General features: G+C 32.9%; 1 long non-coding RNA gene across 1 annotated transcript; it reads left to right on the top strand.

The window, feature by feature from the left end:
- Positions 1 to 1106: 1106 nt before the first annotated feature.
- LOC127728424 (uncharacterized) lies at positions 1107 to 4458 on the top strand. Its single transcript, XR_007994114.1, has 2 exons — positions 1107 to 1501; positions 3706 to 4458. It is a non-coding gene; the product is annotated as an uncharacterized LOC127728424 (long non-coding RNA).
- Positions 4459 to 20583: the final 16125 nt, after the last annotated feature.

Here is a 20583-nt window from a genome sequence, read left to right as displayed (position 1 = left end):
TATATACAAACGGTTATCTCACAGAATAAATAAAGTATATGTGACTGTTGATAGCATCTATCCATTTGTCAGAGTAACACATTTCAAATGATTTTTTCCTATTTTTTTGATTGCCTGGCTATCTGCGGAAGGAATTATTTTAGAATCTTGATAATAACTCTAACGAAAAATCACAGCTTCTTTATTATTCTATGTAACATTTTTCTACAAACGAAATTCAATCGGCGTACATAAAGTGCATGTCTATCCTCTAACTGCTACTTAATCAACCGTTAAATTGTTTCTCTCTGTGAATATGCTGATTTCAAAAGCACAAAGGATCCTGAAAATTTAACGCAGCACGTTTCTTGCATAGCAGTGTAGAAAAAAAATTCAAGACATTTAGTGAAAAAAAATACTGGGTACCCTTTTGTCATGTCTATGCTGTTACCAAAATATTTATTAATTACACCAATATTATACTCGTAAAAAGTGGATTACGTGTTTGAACTCATTTTACAGTTACAACGTCTTAGCCATTTCAATTCAGCATATACAAATGCAATACTGATATTGGTAACAGGATAGACAAAAAGGGTAACAGGATATAACTTAATATGGTGATTGATCTTACCTCCTATACATTTCTAGGAATATGATTGGTTAAAAGCGTCCGCGTGGAGACCGTGTATATTCCATATTAGGTTAGTAGGGAGGCGGGGCTTATTTCAATACACGGTTAGTAGTGGTGTTACGTCCCTTTATAAAAACAAAACGGTACTGAGAAAAAAATCTTAAAGGTTTCAACAGACGAAGTAATTGATGAAAATTGAAATAAATTCATAAAACACATTTAAAGCTAACAAGTTGTTATTGTTGGTATCTGTTTTTGTATGATCAATGGAAGTAGTTTCTTAATGCTAACGGTATTGAAGACTTGCTTATTTTGATAGGTCACTAGTCTAAATATGACACGTTAAGATAGTCGGTAAGATAAATTTGTTACATAGTGTGCTAGTGACGTAATTTACTGACCCCATATATACCGTATTAGGTCACTAGCACACTATGTAACTTCGCGTAACTTCGCGTAACTTCGCTCTCACCCCATATGGAATTTACAATCTAATTAAAATATAGATCTCGGATTTCGTTATACTACGTTATACTACATACGAAGATCTAACAACTACCCTACAAGGTTTCACTTTTGTGACCTTATATAACGTAATATTTGACCCCAGAAAGTATTTATATCGACCAATCAGAATGCTCCTTATAAACGCGACCAAGGAACATGTTGAAGATGGCGACGTAGAAATGGAAAAACAACATAGAAAATGCATTAACTGAAATTTTGCCTTAGTACAAAGTGAAAGAATTGAAATTTGAGAAGAGAAAAATTTTGGAAATCAAAGATTGCATGGTCAGGCTTCCAACATGCTTCAAACGGGCTATGGAAAGAGTTTACATACCAGATATCTGCTACCCGATATGGCGATAATCAAGTCTGCATTCAAAGGTAAATTCTCGAAAATAGAGTATTATTAAAGGTTGACATTTTTCCATCATTGGGCAACTTCTCGAGTGTTTATTAAAAAAAAATATTTGTGGAGGATTCACAGTGTACTTTAAAAAAACATGACAATATCCCAGAAAATACATAATTTGCAAGTCTTCATTCTCCTAATTCTCCTACCAAAAAATTATAATTTACAAAGTCAATGAAGATATGGGATCAGATAAATCTAAATTCATTGGAAATAGTATATAAATCATAATGTCATCTTATTAATGATATTCTACTGTGTACTTGCAAAGATATACATGTATACTTATGCCAGCACATGCAGAAGAAGTTTTAATATCAGCATACTTTTTTTACTTCTGTCACACACTGATACCTGTTGATATCATGTGGTGCTCCAGATAATTGTTAGGGGAAATTTTTTGCCAAGAAAGAAATTAATTGTTCACTATTCTTGGACTCGGCTACAGTGGGTCAGAATGATAATTAGTGTTTCAGTGTTCATTAAATATTAGTTTAATGCTTTGTGAGAAAAATAACTTCATCCTGTTTATGTACATATAAAAAAGAAGATGTGGTATGATTGCCAATGAGACAACTCTCCACAAGAGACCAAATGACACAGAAATTAACAACTATAGGTCACCGTACAGCCTTCAGCAATGAGCAAAGACCCATATCGCACAGTCAGAAAAACTAATGGCCTAATTTATGTACCAAAAAAATGAACGAATAACAAGTATGTAACACATAAACAAACGACAACCACTGAATTACAGGCTCCTGACTTGGGACAGGCACATACATACAGAATGTGGCGGGGTTAAACAAGTTAGCGGGATCCCAACCCTCCCCCTAACCTGGGGCAGTGGTGTAACAGTACAATATAAGAACGAACTATAAAAATCAGTTGAAAGAGGCAAAAAGTGTTACTTTAAACATTCCAGAACAAATGGTAAAATTGCTGAATTTTTCATTTCCATTCTCTAACTTTAGTTTGCCTCAACCAAATGTTATGAAACTTATACACAATACTTATTACCAATAAAACTCAGATCAAGCACAAATTTGGGTAGCATCACTTTTACCGTTCTTCAGTTATGTCGCTTTATAACTTTATATGATCTGCAAGAGTGGGCATCATCTGTGTCCTATGGACACATTCCCCATTTATTGTAGTCTTTCATACTCAAATATTTAGCTTTAACTACATGTACATGATTGAGTAACTTTGCAGAGGTGGATTTAGAGGGGGAGCTCAAGGGGCTCAGGCCCCTTTTTTTGGAAAAATGGTTGTTTATATAGGGAATCACTGAAGCATGGCTGTACAGGCCCCCATTATGAAGAAAATTTCTGGGTCCGCCACTGCTTTGTTTTTATTTGTAACATTACTAGTATAAATAATTTTGAAGACTTGATTAAGTAATTATGCTCTTGACTGATAGAATACTCTAGATCTATCTTTAAATTCAACATGTCCAATACATATACTTGATCAATATATAGAAGAACAAGACAGACGAGGCTATCTCTATCATAGTACATACATGTATGTTAAATTGTTCAGAAAACAACCAACCATCAAACAAAATCAATAGGTATCTTATAAGATTAATGTCTGGAAATGATGATGCTAAACAAAAAGTAAAAAATGTGAAATGAAATGAAATACAAGTTTAAAGATTTGTGTACAGATTCTGATAATTAATACATGTACGTACAAATTTGATTAGGGAATCCACACCTCAAGGACTAATCCCAAAAAGGATTACTCAAGGGCCAGTGTTTTTATTTCCCCAAAAAATGTTCAAAGATAAGAAGATGTGGATCCTAGAAATGGATTCACAGTGTCAATTTATAAATTTACTTTTAGATAACCTACATGTATATCTGTAAGTAACATTTATTTAAGGACAATAAAACATTCTGTCATTAACCAGAGGAACATATCAATTAAAATGTGTTTGAATAAACACTAGTATTAAGTAACAGGGTATGTACATGTACATGTAGGTAGGGAAACCCTAAACAAACATGCATGTACATTTTTTCTTCATCTTTTAGTCTGGAAAAGCTAGTAAAAATTAAATGAGTTCCTCTGAAACGGATGTTAAATAATCTTAAATAAGCTTTATGATGAAGTCAGCATTGTTTTGAAATCAGAATATTCCATAAATATATTTAAATTGATATTTCAGGAGCAGACATTCTTCCCTGGTCTATATAGCTTCATGGAAAGGAATCAGACACAGAAAGTTTGGGGAAATGCAATTTAGAGTCACTGTGAATAATTCACACACATGCTAGACATAAAGAAATGGCCAGAAACAGGCTCAGCTATAGAATCTGTATCAACTGGAAGCAACAGCATTTTCATCAGAAAACTAAAAAGGATGTGAAAAACATGAAACATGCATTTGGAAATGTTCAGCCGCCAAACAAATAGATATGCCAGGAAATGCAAATTGTTTGCTAATATAAATGTCAATGATGTCTGTACAAAAGCAAAGATATAAAAGACTTTTTCATTTATACATGTAACAGTCATATACCATACAGATTTAAGACCATCAGACAATCTTTAAATCTTTGGAAGCCACGGTACCTAGTCCAAGACATTCCATATTTTCAACTCGTTATGAAGACATATTTGACCAATCTGGTTTCCAATAGAAGTTTAAAAATAAGTTCTACATGTACATGACATGATGATCACCAGCAATGAAGGTGATATAGGATATAATATTCAAAGTAGAGAAGTATAAAGTGAATTTGAACCTCCCACCATAATAGCATTCTGCACATTTTGGATCACATATGGATCAAGCTGTTGTACTTGTGAACTAAAAGATTGTTGCTTGGTTGTTGTCAGGTACATTGTACATGTTGACAGTGCTATATGTTCATTAAATAAAATGCAGTTCAGAACAGTTATATTTTAGTAATAGATAGATTTCTTCTGTCTTTATTTGAACGGATAAACCAGATAATTAAAAAAAAAAATTCTGACAACTATGTCTGTTCTGGAACTGAAGACTAGTCTACCTTCACTTTTTGTATCTTCCTTTTTCATTTTCCTCCAGATAAATTAATGACTATCACCATGAGGCTTATAACATGTATAAGTAGGCTTAATTCCTCCAAGGTCTCCAGTTATGTCCTGTCTGTGACAAAAGTTTCAGAATACAAGACATGCAAGACATGAAATGCTAATCGGACAACAACATTTACTATTTATATGAAGTTTTATATTTCAGAGGGTAGAAATCATGGATTTGTCATACTTAAAATCATAATCATGATAATGTATAAGGAATCCTTATGTCATGTATGTTTAGAAGTTTCTGTCAAGACATATGTCCATTGTCCTTATTCCATTTTCATTGTTCAGTGCTCCTTAAAAAACTACATGTGTAATGATTTTATCAAGTGAATTTGTGGCATATTATAAGTAATACCATAACTATATTTGGTATACATGTATGGGATCAAAGGTTTACATGTGTTGTCAGACGGGGTTCAACTTGTCTCTCAATTTTTTTGTCGAGCCCCGGGTTCTCACTAAGGCGAGTCCTGGACTCATCATAATCAGTCTGGACTCATCATTTTCAAAACTTGCGAGTCCCAAGATGCATGAAAATTGTAAAATGTTGTATCAACTGAGCACATACATGTATCACCATTTTATCACAAAAGTTAAAAAATAATCTAAATTTTGTGTAATTAGGGATAGTGATGCGGCGGCGTTAACTCACTTCTTAAAAGCTTAATATTGCAGAAGGTAGAAGATCTGGATGCTTCATACTTTGTATATACATTGTAGATGCCTTATGATATGAAGTTTCCGTCTGTCATATGTCTATTGTCATTGACCTCATTTTCATGGTTCAGTGACTACTTGAAAAAAAAGTTCAGATTTTTTGTAATGTTAATTTCTCTCTTATTATGAGTAATTGGATAACTATATTTGGTATGTGCGTACCTTGCAAGGTCCTAATGCCTGTCAGACAGTTTTCATTTGACCTCGACCTCGTTTCATGGATCAGTGAATAAGGTTAAGTTTTCATTGTCAAGTCCATATCTCAGATACTATAAGCAATAGGTCTACTATATTTGGTGTACATGTATGTAATGATTGTAAGGTGTACATGTACATGTCCAGCTGGCAGGTGTCATCTGAGACCTCATTTTCATGGTTCAGTGGTCAGGTGGTACTAGTTTAGTTTTTGTGTTTTGGTCTGTTTTTCTAATACTGTATGCAGTAGGTCAACTATATTTGGTGTATGGAAATATTTTACAATGTACATATCAGTCTGGCAGGTTTTATTTGACCTTGACCTAATTTTCACGGTTCATTGCTCAATGTTAAGTTTTTGTGTTTTGGTCTGTTTCTCTTAAACTTTAAGCAATATGTCAACTATATTTGGTGTAAGGAATGATTGTAAGGTGTATGTATGTCTGGTAGGTATCATCTGACCTTGACTTCATTTTCATGGTTCATTGGTCCATATGGAATTTCCTGGTTTGGTCTGTTTGTTTTATACTACAAGCAATAGGTCATCTATATTCTGTGTATGGAATGATTGTATTAAAGGTGTACATGTATTTCCGCCTGGGTTTATCTGACCTTGACCTCATTTTCTTGGATCATAAATGTTAATGTGATACTTGTAGTAAAACTTTACAAGTAGGACTATCAACATAAAATCAATGGTCAGTATAGTACATGTAGGCGAGACATTTCAGCGTGTGCACTCTTGTTTCAACTTATAAGTCTACAGATATCTAAATAAAAAATTAAGGTATACACATTAGGTAAAAATAAAATTAAACAAAAGACCGTGTTCATGTGACCCCAACCTCATTTTACCCATCAGTGATTAAGGTTATTTTTTGTGCAAATTAATATATATTGTGGTTAATTCTATTTCTCAGATTCTACACAATGTATATAAAGCAGTAGGTCAAAGTTTACATATGAACAAGAAGAGATACTATACATGAAACGTTTATATATATGTTAATGATGATGATGATGATGATGATGATGATGATGATGATGATGATGATGGATAGCTGCTTACAGTCCAGTGGCAAATTAATATGCATATTCAGGACAAGAATATGTTTATATGATGTGAATAATAACCCTGCTTTGTAATAGACCGACAGCAACTAAAATAGCAAAAAATAATTAAATGACATCTAGAATAAAACCTACATGTATATATAAGGCTTCAATAGAGGGAAAGGCAATTGTCTATGCAATATGTCAAGCTCTAGTCTTTAATGTGTCTATAAAAGTAGTGAATAAATTCAGCAGAAATATCTTGTTCATTGTGTCTGTGATATTCATTCATGTACATGTACATCACATCACTGCATGTACAAAAATGTACCACATCTATTTTATATAGATCTGTCATATGCATTTAATACACAATTCTAAAAATAAAAAAATAAAAACTGTAGGCCATGCAACATGTACTACAAGTATACAACAGGGTTTATACTTGGTACAGGCACTTGAAATGTGATTGAATTTAATGAAATAGTTTTTGTGTCACCTGAGACCATTGTTGCAAAATGTGACACTTAGGGATTACAATCAGCATAATCGTGCAGCAGCATAAACTATTTGAATAAAGTTTGATATTTCAGAAGATAGATGACCTGGATGTTTTATACCTTGTACACAGATACATTTTTTGTGTACCTTATATGTGTAGTCACTAAGTTTCTGTCCAACAAATGTCCATTGCCCTTGACCTAATTTTTATGGTTCAGTGACTGCTTGATTAAAAATTTTGCTTTTTTTTCTCATTTGAAATTTTCACTTTACAAATGTATTATGGTCAAGTCTGTATGTCAGATTCTATAAGCAATAGGTCAACTATATTTGGTGTATAGAATAATTGTTAGATGTACATGTGCATTTTGGACTAGCAGTTTTCATCGAACCTTGACCTCTTTTTCATGGTTCAATCTTTAGTTGTTGTGGTTAAGTCTATTTCTCAAACTAGCAATTAGGCCTCTACATTTGGTGTATGGAATGATTTTAAGGTGAACATGTCCGACACAGGCATTTTTTCTGACCTTGACCTTTTTCATGATTTTTTATTTATGATTTTGGTCTATTTTGCAGACACTTTGAAGCAATAGGGCCACTATATTCTGCATATGACTTCTGCAGCCCTTCTATGTCAAGTATATATTGATCTTAAAAAAAGACAGGTTATTGATAATTTAGTTTATTGCTTTCAAATTTAAAAATTTGATTAAAAGGTAAAAAAAGCTAGAATTTTCATTTTGGACTAAGGGAGCTACCATTTGATTTTTATGGTGGGGGGGGGGGGGGGCTATAATGAAAAATTTTGTTCTGCATTTTTTTTTATCTGTCCTGCCTTTTTATTTTTCACTCTATTCGGTCCTGCCTTTTTTATTAAAGTTTATCCTGACTTTTTTTTTTACCTAAATTGTCATCCTGAGGCCATAAAAAAGAATATGTTTGTTTGCCCTAACCCTATCTACCCATATAATAGCTGCCTACTCAAAATCTTTTATTGTCCTGATGTGAAAAAGTTTTTTTTTTAATCAGATAGGCATGAAGACTAAAAATCATCTGACACTTCAATTACTCTTTACCGAAAAAAAAAAGAAAATGCCTACCTACCTACCCACTGTCTCTACCTTTGGGTAGGGTTTGGGCAAACCAAAATATTTTTAAGTGTGGCCTGACTTTTTTTTTTGCAAGTGTCTCATCCTGCCCTTTTTTTTACTCAAAACTCCTGTCCTGCCTATTTTTTTCAAATTTCATCCTAGCCCCCCCCCCCCCCCCCCCTAAAAATCAAATGGTAGCTCCCTATATAACTTTTTCAAATTAACTTGGATTTTAATAAAACTCTACAGCTATCTCAATCATATATTGATCATACAAAATGCAAGGTTATTTGGAAGTCAGGTTTATTGCTAGCTGAAAATGTAAGGATTTATTTAAAAGGTAAAAAAGCAAGAATTTTCAGTTCGAGCTAAATTCACAGGAAGGGGACTTTAGGTTTGCACTCCGTCAGTCTGGCAAATCAGTTTTCCACACTTGTTTTCTTGTGCTTGAAGATATTGATTTGATTTTTGGTGTATTGTTTTATCATGACAAGTTACAGATCAAGTTTGAATTTTATTTATCAATTATAATGTCAATGATAGACTAGGATTGGTTTTTTTGTATATATGTATCTTCTACAGCATGGGAATTGTATAGGAAATACACATGTATTTAAATATATAGCCTACTACCTAAGATTTTTTTCTTACTAGATACAAAATAAAAGAGCCCCCCCCCCCCCCCCCCCCCCACCTGACAGTTCACAAAAATTCGTACAGTAAGGCACCTCTCTGGAAGACTCGACCAACTGAGCTAAAAAAAACTTCACTAGAGCAGCTAACAGAGGACAGTTTTTTTTTCTTGTATGCAAGCCGAGGGGAGTGCTTGTGGCGCTAAACATATATATATGTATGGTTTATCAATGCTTAGACTTTTTACATGTCCCATTCAAACTATGCATAGTTTGCACCCCCTTATCAAAATCCTTGATCCACGTCTGGCAGAGGGAAGCAGTCAGGGGCGGATGCCATTTATAAAAGGGGGGAGGGGTTCCTTACCCAGGATAAAGAGGGGGGGGTTCCAACTATATGTCCCCATTCAAATGCAATGATCGTCAAAAAAAAGGGGGGTTCCAACCCCCCCCCCCCCCCCCTGGATCCGCCACTGGCAGTGCTATAGTGTACAGTTTAACAGTGTTTACTGTACTCTTTAATTTCCACGATTACGATCCGACCTCAAGTCATAAAGCAGATGAGGCACATCTGAAAACTTTGACAAACGTCACATATTTCAAATATTCATGGCTATAGTTACAATATGACGACGAAAGAGATTTAAAAACTATTTCCAAACGATTAACAATCGAAGCGATAAATTTTAAGTCCCATTGTTTTTATTTTTGGATACCCTCGGGACCTTTCAATGAACCTCATTCAAGTAAATATGTTCCGTGTGCGCTGTTCAGATTGGATAACTAGAATTCTGATTGGTTGAAAAAGTCACATGCAAAATCCTTCAGAAGTGAAACCTTATACGGGTAGTTGTTAGATCTTCGTATGTAGTATAACGTAGTATAACGAAATCCGAGATCTATATTTTAATTAGATTGATGGAATTTACTGACCCCATATATACCGTATTAGGTCAATAGCACACTATGTAACTAATAATATCGTAAACGTACGTTCCTGTTACCAACAAAAGAAAGACAAAAGTAAACCAAAATGCGAGGGAATTACTGTATGTTGGATTTGTTAGAAAGAGAAAACAAATGCTGAACATTATGAATTACTATCTTTGACTTGCGTTGCTGGTGGTTATTTTTATAATTTTTATTTTTGTTCATTTTTTGAAAATGACCCATATAGTAATAAAATCATGTAACAGGAATCCCAACGGTGACTGGGGAATGGAGATATGGTCACTTTGGTCTTCTTCCGACCGGCATTAAAAGCCATTGCCAAACTGGGGCGTCCGTTTGGCTGTGCGGGATGTATAAGTACTCAGCCACGTCCGGTCAGAATGGGGTTAAATCCAATGCCTCTTGTAGAGAAAGAAGTTATGAAGATAAATTTCGCCTGGTAAGTAACTTTGTTTATAGCTATTATGTTTGTAAATGCAACTTTCGATTTAAATATATAATAATATGTAACATATAACGCTTGCGTACGAACAATTTTGATGTTGGTTTATTGTTTCAAAACATATAAAAATATTCTTTTTACTGCGGGTCACAACACATTATTTGTAATAATTTACCACTCCTTTTGAATATTATGAAAAAACATCGCCACGATTGCCAATGATTTGATATTTGTGAAAATTCAATGTCATGGTTTGGTTTGATAATGTCATGCTTAGGTCCATATTCGCCATAGTTCAGTTCTGTAATTCGTACACGTATATCATACATATGAAATATAATTACTGAGATAGATGAACAAATGAACAAACATGCCACAATTATTTAAATAATTTAAGTCTATATCGTTATTCAAAATACATGTAAAAATCGACAAAGATAACAGATTCAATGATATTATTTCACTTGGAAATGACAAAGTCTAAGAAATTGAAACTACGTATAATAATGATACTAATTTGCATTTCAGAATGGAGTTCTGCTGTCAATATTATGAGCTGAAAAATGTGCATTTATTTTTAATTCTAGGACACCTTAATCACTTAGCCATGGAGACCGATTTATCTCGATTTATACAACAACAAAAAACTGTCAAAGATGAAAAAAATAAAAATATGAAGATGTGATATGATTGCTAATGATACAAATATCCACCAGATTCAAAATGACGTGGATGTAAGCAACTATAGGTCACCTTTAAACCTTTAACAATAACCAAATCTAATACCATATATAGAAACTATGAAAGATCCTAACATGAAAAAATGAGAAAACCAACGGCAATTAAGACTGGTTACGTGTCGTAGCATCTTCACATCATTCGTCATATCATAGTCACTGTAAAAAGAAGTAAAACAAATTGAATATGCAAAGGAGATTCTAAAATATTTACCGAAGTTTGTTCAGAAGAGACCTCCGACAAATATTTTTATTTAGCAAATGGTGGTTTAAGAATGCAGTGCTTGGTTTTTTTTAGATGTTTTCCCTAAGTATCCGAAGTCAAGCGTCTCAGCTTTGTCTTTTACCGACAAAAGTAAATGTTTTGGCAGGTGGAATTCCGATTATTCCACAATAAAAAAAATCTAAGCTTCATGAGTGATCTTGGAAATAAGAATTTAGATGAAACGATAAAATTGCAAAAAAATAGAGCTTTTAGTTTTGATCTAATTTATTTGAAATTAAATTTTGCTATTCCAGGCAAAGCAAGTTTGTATTCTGTACCAACGGTTCTTCCAAAACCAATACAAAATTGAATAATAAATGCTTCATACTAGAAGGTCACTTATACGACCGAACTTTGTTAGTAGCTTGACGACTTTTAAATTTTTTGAATTATTGCGTAGTTTCTAATTTAACGTAATTTCAGGTTACCCTGTATTTTTTACAATCTTAAACGTTTTTTAATCCTAATGGAAATTGAATGTTAAAGATTCTATGTAATGTACTTAACATATTTTTTTAATCGATTTTACATATTACAAAATGCTATTCAGCCATGTATATTACTGCTCGGTGCATTTTCATTATGACAAATTTTAATCGAATGATTGCGCTAACCAAAATGTATTATTTTGTAACAGAAACACAAATTTTAATATTACTTCCAGGTGAATTTTGCTTTTGGTTAACGATGTTTTTTTTATACATTTTGGGATAAATACTCAAAATTTGCCAAAATCTGTCAAAATTGCGAGATTGGGCTATTTTCAGGCACCACAAATTTGGTGATCTGTTTAGAAATAAGCTATTATATTGTTAGAACCCTAGAGTACAGATATTATGCCGAGATATAATATATGATCTAAGTAAAAAGATTGAAAGACTTTTTGAAAATGGCCATGGTGTGAAATATAGTCCGAGGGAAGTTGATACTACCTCTTTGTTTCGCGTAGACACGGTAAAATAACGGAAGTCGTGGTTTTCTTTTGTCCTAGCTATAAAAATCAACACAAATATTCTTCAGTAAATAAATAATCTTTAATTGTTTCTGTTTAATTTCTCGTGAAGACTTACAGCTTAACGTGCTGTTTAGATTATATATGTCTATTGTAACAGTTGAAGATTATTTATTGCCTTTTTATTTCGAAGTCAGGTTTCAGTGTCGTTAACTTAAACCACATATCTCCTTATGAATCTATAGAAATACATGAAATTGTAATTATTACAGCGTATTTAGTTGATGGACCTGTTCTTTATATTTGTGGGTGTTTTTTTCGGACTCCTGCCTAGTGTTTTTTGAGTTGAGGATCTATTGGATATTTTTTTTTCGTGTTATTAACCAAATATACTTTTTCAGTCGCTCATTGCATGGTTGGTATTGTGTGTACCATGAAAATGATCAGATATGACAAATCTTTCTATCTATATATATATATATTATTGTGAAACTACCCCATTACAACGGGGGCAAGCGCCAGCGGGTACTGACACCTGCGTCATCAAAAACATAGTATTTACAAACAACATTATATATATGATTGTAATTAAAATGGTACAAGATACTTGCAAATATTTAAAAGTCTTATAAATACATTACTACGCTAAAATAACATAATACATTGGTTATTTCGTAAAAGTACATTACAGTAACAAATTCATATTCATATATTACTGGAAATCTTTCTGTTGTCCATAAAAGATAAAAAAAAAATCAACCTTGAAACTAAAAAATGCGTAAGGGTTCCGCGGAACCCAGTGTCTCGCCTACTTTTGCTGTTAGTCGCAGACTCAACAAAAATGGGGAAATAATTATTAAAAATTTTCCTCTAGATACCATCTTTTGAATGTAAGAAGCTTCTGTTCAAGTTTGGTAAGAATCCAGGATGGTTTATGAATCTAATAAATGTTTTAAAAACTTTAACCACAGAGTGAATGTAATGTTAACTGGAAGAAAAACTAAATCCATTTATAAGTAATATACGGAAAAACAGGAATTTTTTTTTACAAAATTTCCTTCTAGATACTAGCTTTTGATCATAAACAAGCTTCTGTCCAAGTTTGGTACAAATCCAGGATAGTTCAAGAAAGTTATTAAAATTTTGAAAACTTTAACCACAGAGTGAATGTAATGTTAAATGGCAGAAAAACTAAGTCCATTTATAAGTAAAATACGGATAAACCGGATTTTTTTAACAAAATTTACGTTTGAATACTATCTTATGATCATAAACAAGCTTCTGTCCAAGTATGGTACAAATCCAGGATAGTTTAAAAAAGTTATTAAAACTTAAAAAAACCACAGAGTGAATGTAATGTTAACTGGCAGAAAAACTAAGTCCATTTATAAGTAAAATACGGATAAACAGGATTTTTTTTTAGCAAAATTTACTTTTGAATACTATCTTATGATCATAAACAAGCTTCTGTCCAAGTATGGTACAAATCCAGGATAGTTTAAGAAAGTTATTAAAATTTGAAAAACTTTAACCACAGAGTGAATGTAATGTTAACTAGCAGAAAAACTAAGTCCATTTATGAGTAAAATACGGATAAACAGGATTTTTTTTTTACAAAATTTACTTCTGGATACTATCTTATGATCATAAACAAGCTTCTGTCCAAGTTTGGTAGAAATCCAGGATAGTTTAATAAAGTTATTAAAATTTGAAAAACTTTAACCACAGAGTGAATATTTGTGGATGCCGCCGCCGGAATGTAGGATCACTATGTCTTGCTTTTGCGACAAAAGTCGCAGGCTCGACAAAAACGTTCGCACACAGTTCATGATATTAAACATTGAAATTTTATCATGTAAAAAAGAACGTTCATTCATAACTTCTGTAAGATATTTTTTTCCCGATCTTATCTAAACTATTACCTAAGTCTGGAGAATACAAGTAACCCAGACCACCTATCATGAACTGTATTTGTGATAAGGGCGGCAACTCTGAAAAGCAGATATCCATTTTTAAAATACGAAACATGATTGTGTGTCAATACTTGTTCTTTTTCTGATAGACGAGAAAGAAGGACAATCTAACATAACGTGAAAAATATTCTCAGTCGCATTTGAGGAACATAACTGACACTCATTGTTTGTTATAAGATTCATTCGTTGAAGCGTGGCATTTATAGGCAGACAATTCGTTCTTGCCAAAAATTTTAGCCTTGTTGAGCGGATGTCGTCAACGTTTGATAAATGCAGCTGCTTACGTTTAATAACCACACATGATTGTAACAAGTTTAAACTACTCTTTCCTAAAATATTGGATAGTTGAGTATTGGTCGTTTCGTACAATAAAGTTTATTAAAGATATTAACGTTTATGTTTCCGTTTGCATAATGGTCAAGACCCGCATTCTGTAGAATAGTTTCGATATTTTCTATATATTTCCATTCATTACATTTAACAGGTATAATTTCATTTAGGATAATTTTAGACAGTCTATTTGCATACGGCGTGATAGTTTAAAAACTCACTTCTTAACAAACCATTTCGAGGCCTTGATGGGGATATGATTCGTAGGATTGCATGATTAAAGAGCCAACGCTTACCGGTACATTGTTTACCGTTTTACTCCTAATGTTGTGTATCTATAATTATCTTACCTCCTATACATTTCTAGGAATATGATTGGTTAAAAGCGTCCGCGTGGAGACCGTGTATATTCCATATTAGGTTAGTAGGGAGGCGGGACTTATTTCATACACGGTTAGTAGTGGTGTTACGTCCCTTTATAAAAACAAAACGGTACTGAGAAAATCTTAAAGGTTTCAACAGACGAAGAAATTGATGATGAAGACTGAAATAAATTCATAAAACACATTTAAACCTAACAAGTTGTTATTGTTGGCATCTGTTTTTGTAGGATCAATGGAAGTAGTTTCTTAATGCTAACGGTATTGAAGACTTGCGTATTTTGATAGGTCACTAGTCTAAATTTCACACGTTAAGATAGTCGGTAAGATAAATTCGTTACATAGTGTGCTAGTGACGTAATACGGTATATATGGGGTCAGTAAATTCCATATGGAATTTACTGACCCCATATATACCGTATTAGGTCACTAGCACACTAGGTAACTAATAATACATCCCTGACATAACTCGTAACCAACATATGGAGATAGTTTTATGCGAAAAGGGTTCTATTAAATTGCAGCACAAATGGGGTATGCTTATATCAATATTATTCAGAGCTATCATATCTTTGGATACCAACTACAATGTATAAGTAAAATTTTTCATGTACGTTTCATTGATTATACCCATTAAAATAGTTGAAAAGGCTACTTATAAATCATTTGATCCATTGAGATAACTGCATTATATTTTAAGCTTGGCCTTCGTAAAACGTAGATTGTACTGTCGCAAATTGAGTTTACCTAGGGACGCGTAGCGTTTTACGAAGGCCAAGCTTAAAAAACAATACAGTTATCTCCTTTCTAATGCCACATATTAAAATAAATTCCATTTTAGTAAATATTTTGGCTTAAAGGTTGCATTTCTGTAAATATTTACAATGCAATTTCCCATAGGAACTCCTTTTACGGCTAAAACTGTACCACTTTTACTATGAAGTTTTGAACAAAATCTTATCCTAGAATTGAAAGTTCATATGCACTACAATTTTTTTCAAAGGTCAAAATATAGGGCTGTGCGGCATATTTTCAACGTTTATATGCCCTGAACTTTTCAGAGTTTAAACTAACACTAATTTTCTTAACTACCCCTACCTCGAATGAAGGGTTACCACAGATTTCAATGTAAACAATATGCACATGTATATTAACTGGTAACATTCCCAAGTTATGTCTCTATGAGATGGAACACAGAGAGCATAACTGGGAACCAGTATGTAAACAAAATTAATTTTCTATGAATATTCTAAATCTCCCCAAAAGAGGCGTGGTTTGAGAAACAGCTGTATTTACAAAGTGCAACCTATACAAACATTTATTCAAAAAGGAAACTCTCTAAAATCAGTTTTTCTCACATTAATACTCATTTATCAGAATTATAGCCTGAAAGAAATCACTGTGTATACTCTAAGTTTTTTTTTACTGAATATTTTATACCCCTCCCCTGTTCCAATTTTTAAAAGAATTTGAAACCAAGACTTTAATTATTGCCAGCTTACCCAATTTGCATATTTTCTGATATAAAATGCCTAGAACCTGTTTAAAACTGTTTTGATAACATATTGTAAGCATATCAGAATACTATAAATGTTATGTTTAGCAGTCAATCATTACAACATTCAAGATTATATAAAATATCCAATCCTGCCTCTGTCTCCAGTCCACATCTTACTGTATGCCTATTTGTCAATTAAAGTTCACATTTTCTACCTCAAATGGTCAATTTAGAATTCTTGTCACAACAGTATCATCTGTAACCATATATCTGACACAATTTACCTAATAAATATACTAGAAGTGTTCAAACAAAGCCATATTTGCAATAGTTGTATGTATGCAGATACCAGTCTGAGATATAAATTCACTTAAAATGTTATAGAGATGACTGCTAACATCTGATTTTTGCATACCTTTCAAGCATAGTTATTGTTTTCTATATCAAGAACTTAAAAATCATAAAATCATAGCATTTACAAGTTAAATTATCTGTTTTATGACCCAGGGGGTAGGCAATTTTCTATGTTTTTTGCCCCTGGGGCCTCAAATTTCCTAAATTATTCTGCTGTTTCTAGCAATTTGGAATATTTAGTACATATTCAGGATAGAACACACTATTGTAAGTTTTGTTGAGATATTTTTTTATTTCTAGCTTGTATTTTTTATGCCGTGGTGACAAAAATGCAGATTTAGGTGTTACGGCTTACTTTTGGGTTAATGACAGGACACAAACACCCCATAAATAATATTCAGGAAGGATCGATGAGTTTCAATGACTGCAAAGAGTAAATATAAGCACTTCTTAACAATTTAACTTACAAACATGCAAATATTATGAATTAATTTTGTATTCAGGACTTTAAGTAAACTATGCATATTGTAAACTGTGAATTTATGCTGAGTCATCATATTTAAGGCCCAGGATTCTATCAATCTTCATGAAATATTTATAAAACTTCATATTTGAGTTAATTTCTTTAAAATCTGTGAGATAAAGCAAATTTGGTTAAATTCTGAATGTTCTCTTTTTTCACCCTATATAGGTTGCATTTCTGTAAATATTTACAATGCAATTTCCCATAGGAACTCCTTTTACGGCTAAAACTGTACCACTTTTACTATGAAGTTTTGAACAAAATCTTATCCTAGAATTGAAAGTTCATATGCACTACAATTTTTTTCAAAGGTCAAAATATAGGGCTGTGCGGCATATTTTCAACGTTTATATGCCCTGAACTTTTCAGAGTTTAAACTAACACTAATTTTCTTAACTACCCCTACCTCGAATGAAGGGTTACCACAGATTTCAATGTAAACAATATGCACATGTATATTAACTGGTAACATTCCCAAGTTATGTCTCTATGAGATGGAACACAGAGAGCATAACTGGGAACCAGTATGTAAACAAAATTAATTTTCTATGAATATTCTAAATCTCCCCAAAAGAGGCGTGGTTTGAGAAACAGCTGTATTTACAAAGTGCAACCTATAAATGTCATAAATGAAAAAAGTCCGCGAAACTGTTACATCGTCTTCGGCATCTTAACAATTAGACGTCATAAGTATACACCCGATGTCAAACTTAAAGACTAGACGTATTTATACTTTTCGTACGCTTTTAAATGGCTTAAATATTAAAAAAAAGAAGATTTTAAGGGCACAAAATGAGACTTCTTTGTTTATTTATGAGAATTTACATACCAAAAAAAATTCGGAATTCAAAATGGTGGCTTTCCCTAGTTACGGACTGGTAGAACGTGGAATATAACCCTTCAAAATATTTGTCAACGTCCAATGAAAATTATCGTTCTAAACGAATTGCATTAGAAGGTGTAATCGTGTTCTGTTAACGACGCCTTTGAACTAACTATCAATATCCTCATGAAACTAATATGTATTAATTTTTATCTAAACCATGGCCAATGTGATAAAAACCCTGACAAAATTTGAACACTTAACCAAACCATGTCAATTTTCGATGTTATGCTTTTCGTGCGTTAACTTTATTCAACCTCAATTTCAGTATTGAAAGTTTGACGTAAAACATTCAATCATACTTCTTACTTACTTTTTGTATGCTTATTTGTAGAGAACTAAGGTAATCGTTCGGGGGGGAGTGACCTCATACAACCATGAACAACTGGACCAAATCATGAAAAAAATCACTGTACTAAACGCTCCTCATCTGACGATATGATGACGTTACTACCCGTGTTTTATAGACTTGAGAGTATTTAAATTTGATATATTGAAAAGATACATGTCTATTGTTTAAGATTTATCTTATCCTCACCTAAACCGATACAGTGGTGTAACAGCACAACATAAGAATAGATGATAAAAAGTATTGGAAAAAGTTTCGACTCAGAACGGCACTAAGCACACCAAAACACAAGATACCAATCTAAGAGTACACGCTGTTACTGAAAGCCAGTCCCAAAGCCAATTCCAACTATAAATAAACCATGTTTTCCAATACTTTTTAATCAGCGCACATCGGATGGATTTGGCGTAAAGACGACATAAACAATCCTAGAAAAGCGTGACCTTGAGCAATGCCAACATATCAGTATCAATTTTTCCGTGAGAAACTGAAATATCAAAATCTAGAAAAATTAATGACAAATATTGTTGTTTATATAAAGTCAGTTCCTTTGTGTAAATTTCTGCAGTATAATAAGAGAATTATTGATTTATTGATTATTCAAAGCAAAACTATTATTAAGTAATAGTAAGTGTTATTAAATTGTACGTATATTTTGTCAATGGGAAAATTAACAGGTTCAAAAAGAGAGGCAAGGCGGTAGATACCAAAGGAACATTCAAGCCCATAAGTCGAAGACAAACTGACAACGCCATGACAAAGAAAAAGAAAGACAAACAACATTCTAAAAAATACAGCATAGAAAACTAAAGAATAACTAAGAAGAACCCGACCAAAAACCGGGGGTAATTCTAGGTGCACATTTGTCATCCGTCGTGTTGCTCATAATAGTACAAATTCAGTGATTGTGATTCCCGCAATTGGAACATATCCGTCGGCATCTATGAAACAGCTATTCATAACGGCCAAACACCTCTTGATGGCGCCCGTAAAATTTTCGAAGGAATGACTTCAACTTCACTTGGAACCCTATGTTTAAAAGATTCCTTGTAAGTAGCAACCCTCTATCAAGGAAATCATGATAGGAAATGCAAGCTCTGGAATCGCGTATCAACTTTGAGATATATACGCCGTATTCAGGCGCTGCTTACTCACATTACAGCTCCAGTAATTGTATCTTAATATAAGTACCATCCAATCGTATCCTAGAAATGGGCGTATTATAAACCTTAAAATTTGTTTAAAATATCTATAATATTTTCGAAATGTAAAATGCGGATTTCTTTTTTTTTCGTACATTTATTTAAATAATAATCCGGTAATTTTTTATCAGATACAATTTTTTATCAGATACCTCCCATTAACACCATTTATTTTACAATAGGATAAGAGAGCATCTTTAATGACCTGACGACAATCTTTCCAATTTATTTTTGATGGAGAACAATGTGTTTGTACTTTTTTCAGAAAATATATAACCTTTCGCTCTCTAGCGATGTTGTCTTTTTTCTTCTATTCCTTTATCCAACCGTTTTTTTTTCATTTTGTGTTAGTAAATCTGTAGTACATTCTCTATCATGGTTAACAACCCATACATAGTGAGTAGTTCACAGCAATAATTCCCACAGACACACAAAAAGCCCTAACATCATATATTCACAATAACTACTGTAACATTTCAACTAAACTCACCCACCGTCGACCATTGACCACCTAAGTATAGTTATAATTGGACAATATAAGACCTTAGTTTATTGACATATAAATTATTTGGAAAATATTTATATGTAAAAAAAATTGTATAACAAAAGTTCAATTGTCGCAAATGAACTCTATCGGTTTGGGTCGCCATTCAAATCAAAATCGTATTGTATCGTCATATGTTAGATATGGAAGTGGTTGGTTTCTTCAGATGATTGGTTTGTTCAACGCCGTGAGCAAAACGACAAACATTTCCATAAAATACTTTATATTAAAGATTGAGCAACATGAACTCAATAAAGGTGATATCACAACCAAGAATAAACAGACATAATTGCGGCTATGAAAATTGGAACATACCTGTGACAGATAATCCATAACGGTCAACCAGATAATGTTGGCGTCCGTTAAACTTTCTAAGGGATGAATTCACCTTTACCATTAGG

This window comes from Mytilus californianus, unplaced genomic scaffold, assembly GCF_021869535.1.
Source record: "Mytilus californianus isolate M0D057914Y unplaced genomic scaffold, xbMytCali1.0.p SCAF_2, whole genome shotgun sequence".
NCBI classification, from domain to species: Eukaryota; Metazoa; Mollusca; class Bivalvia; order Mytilida; family Mytilidae; genus Mytilus; species Mytilus californianus.
This window is presented reverse-complemented; position numbering and strand designations above follow the sequence as displayed.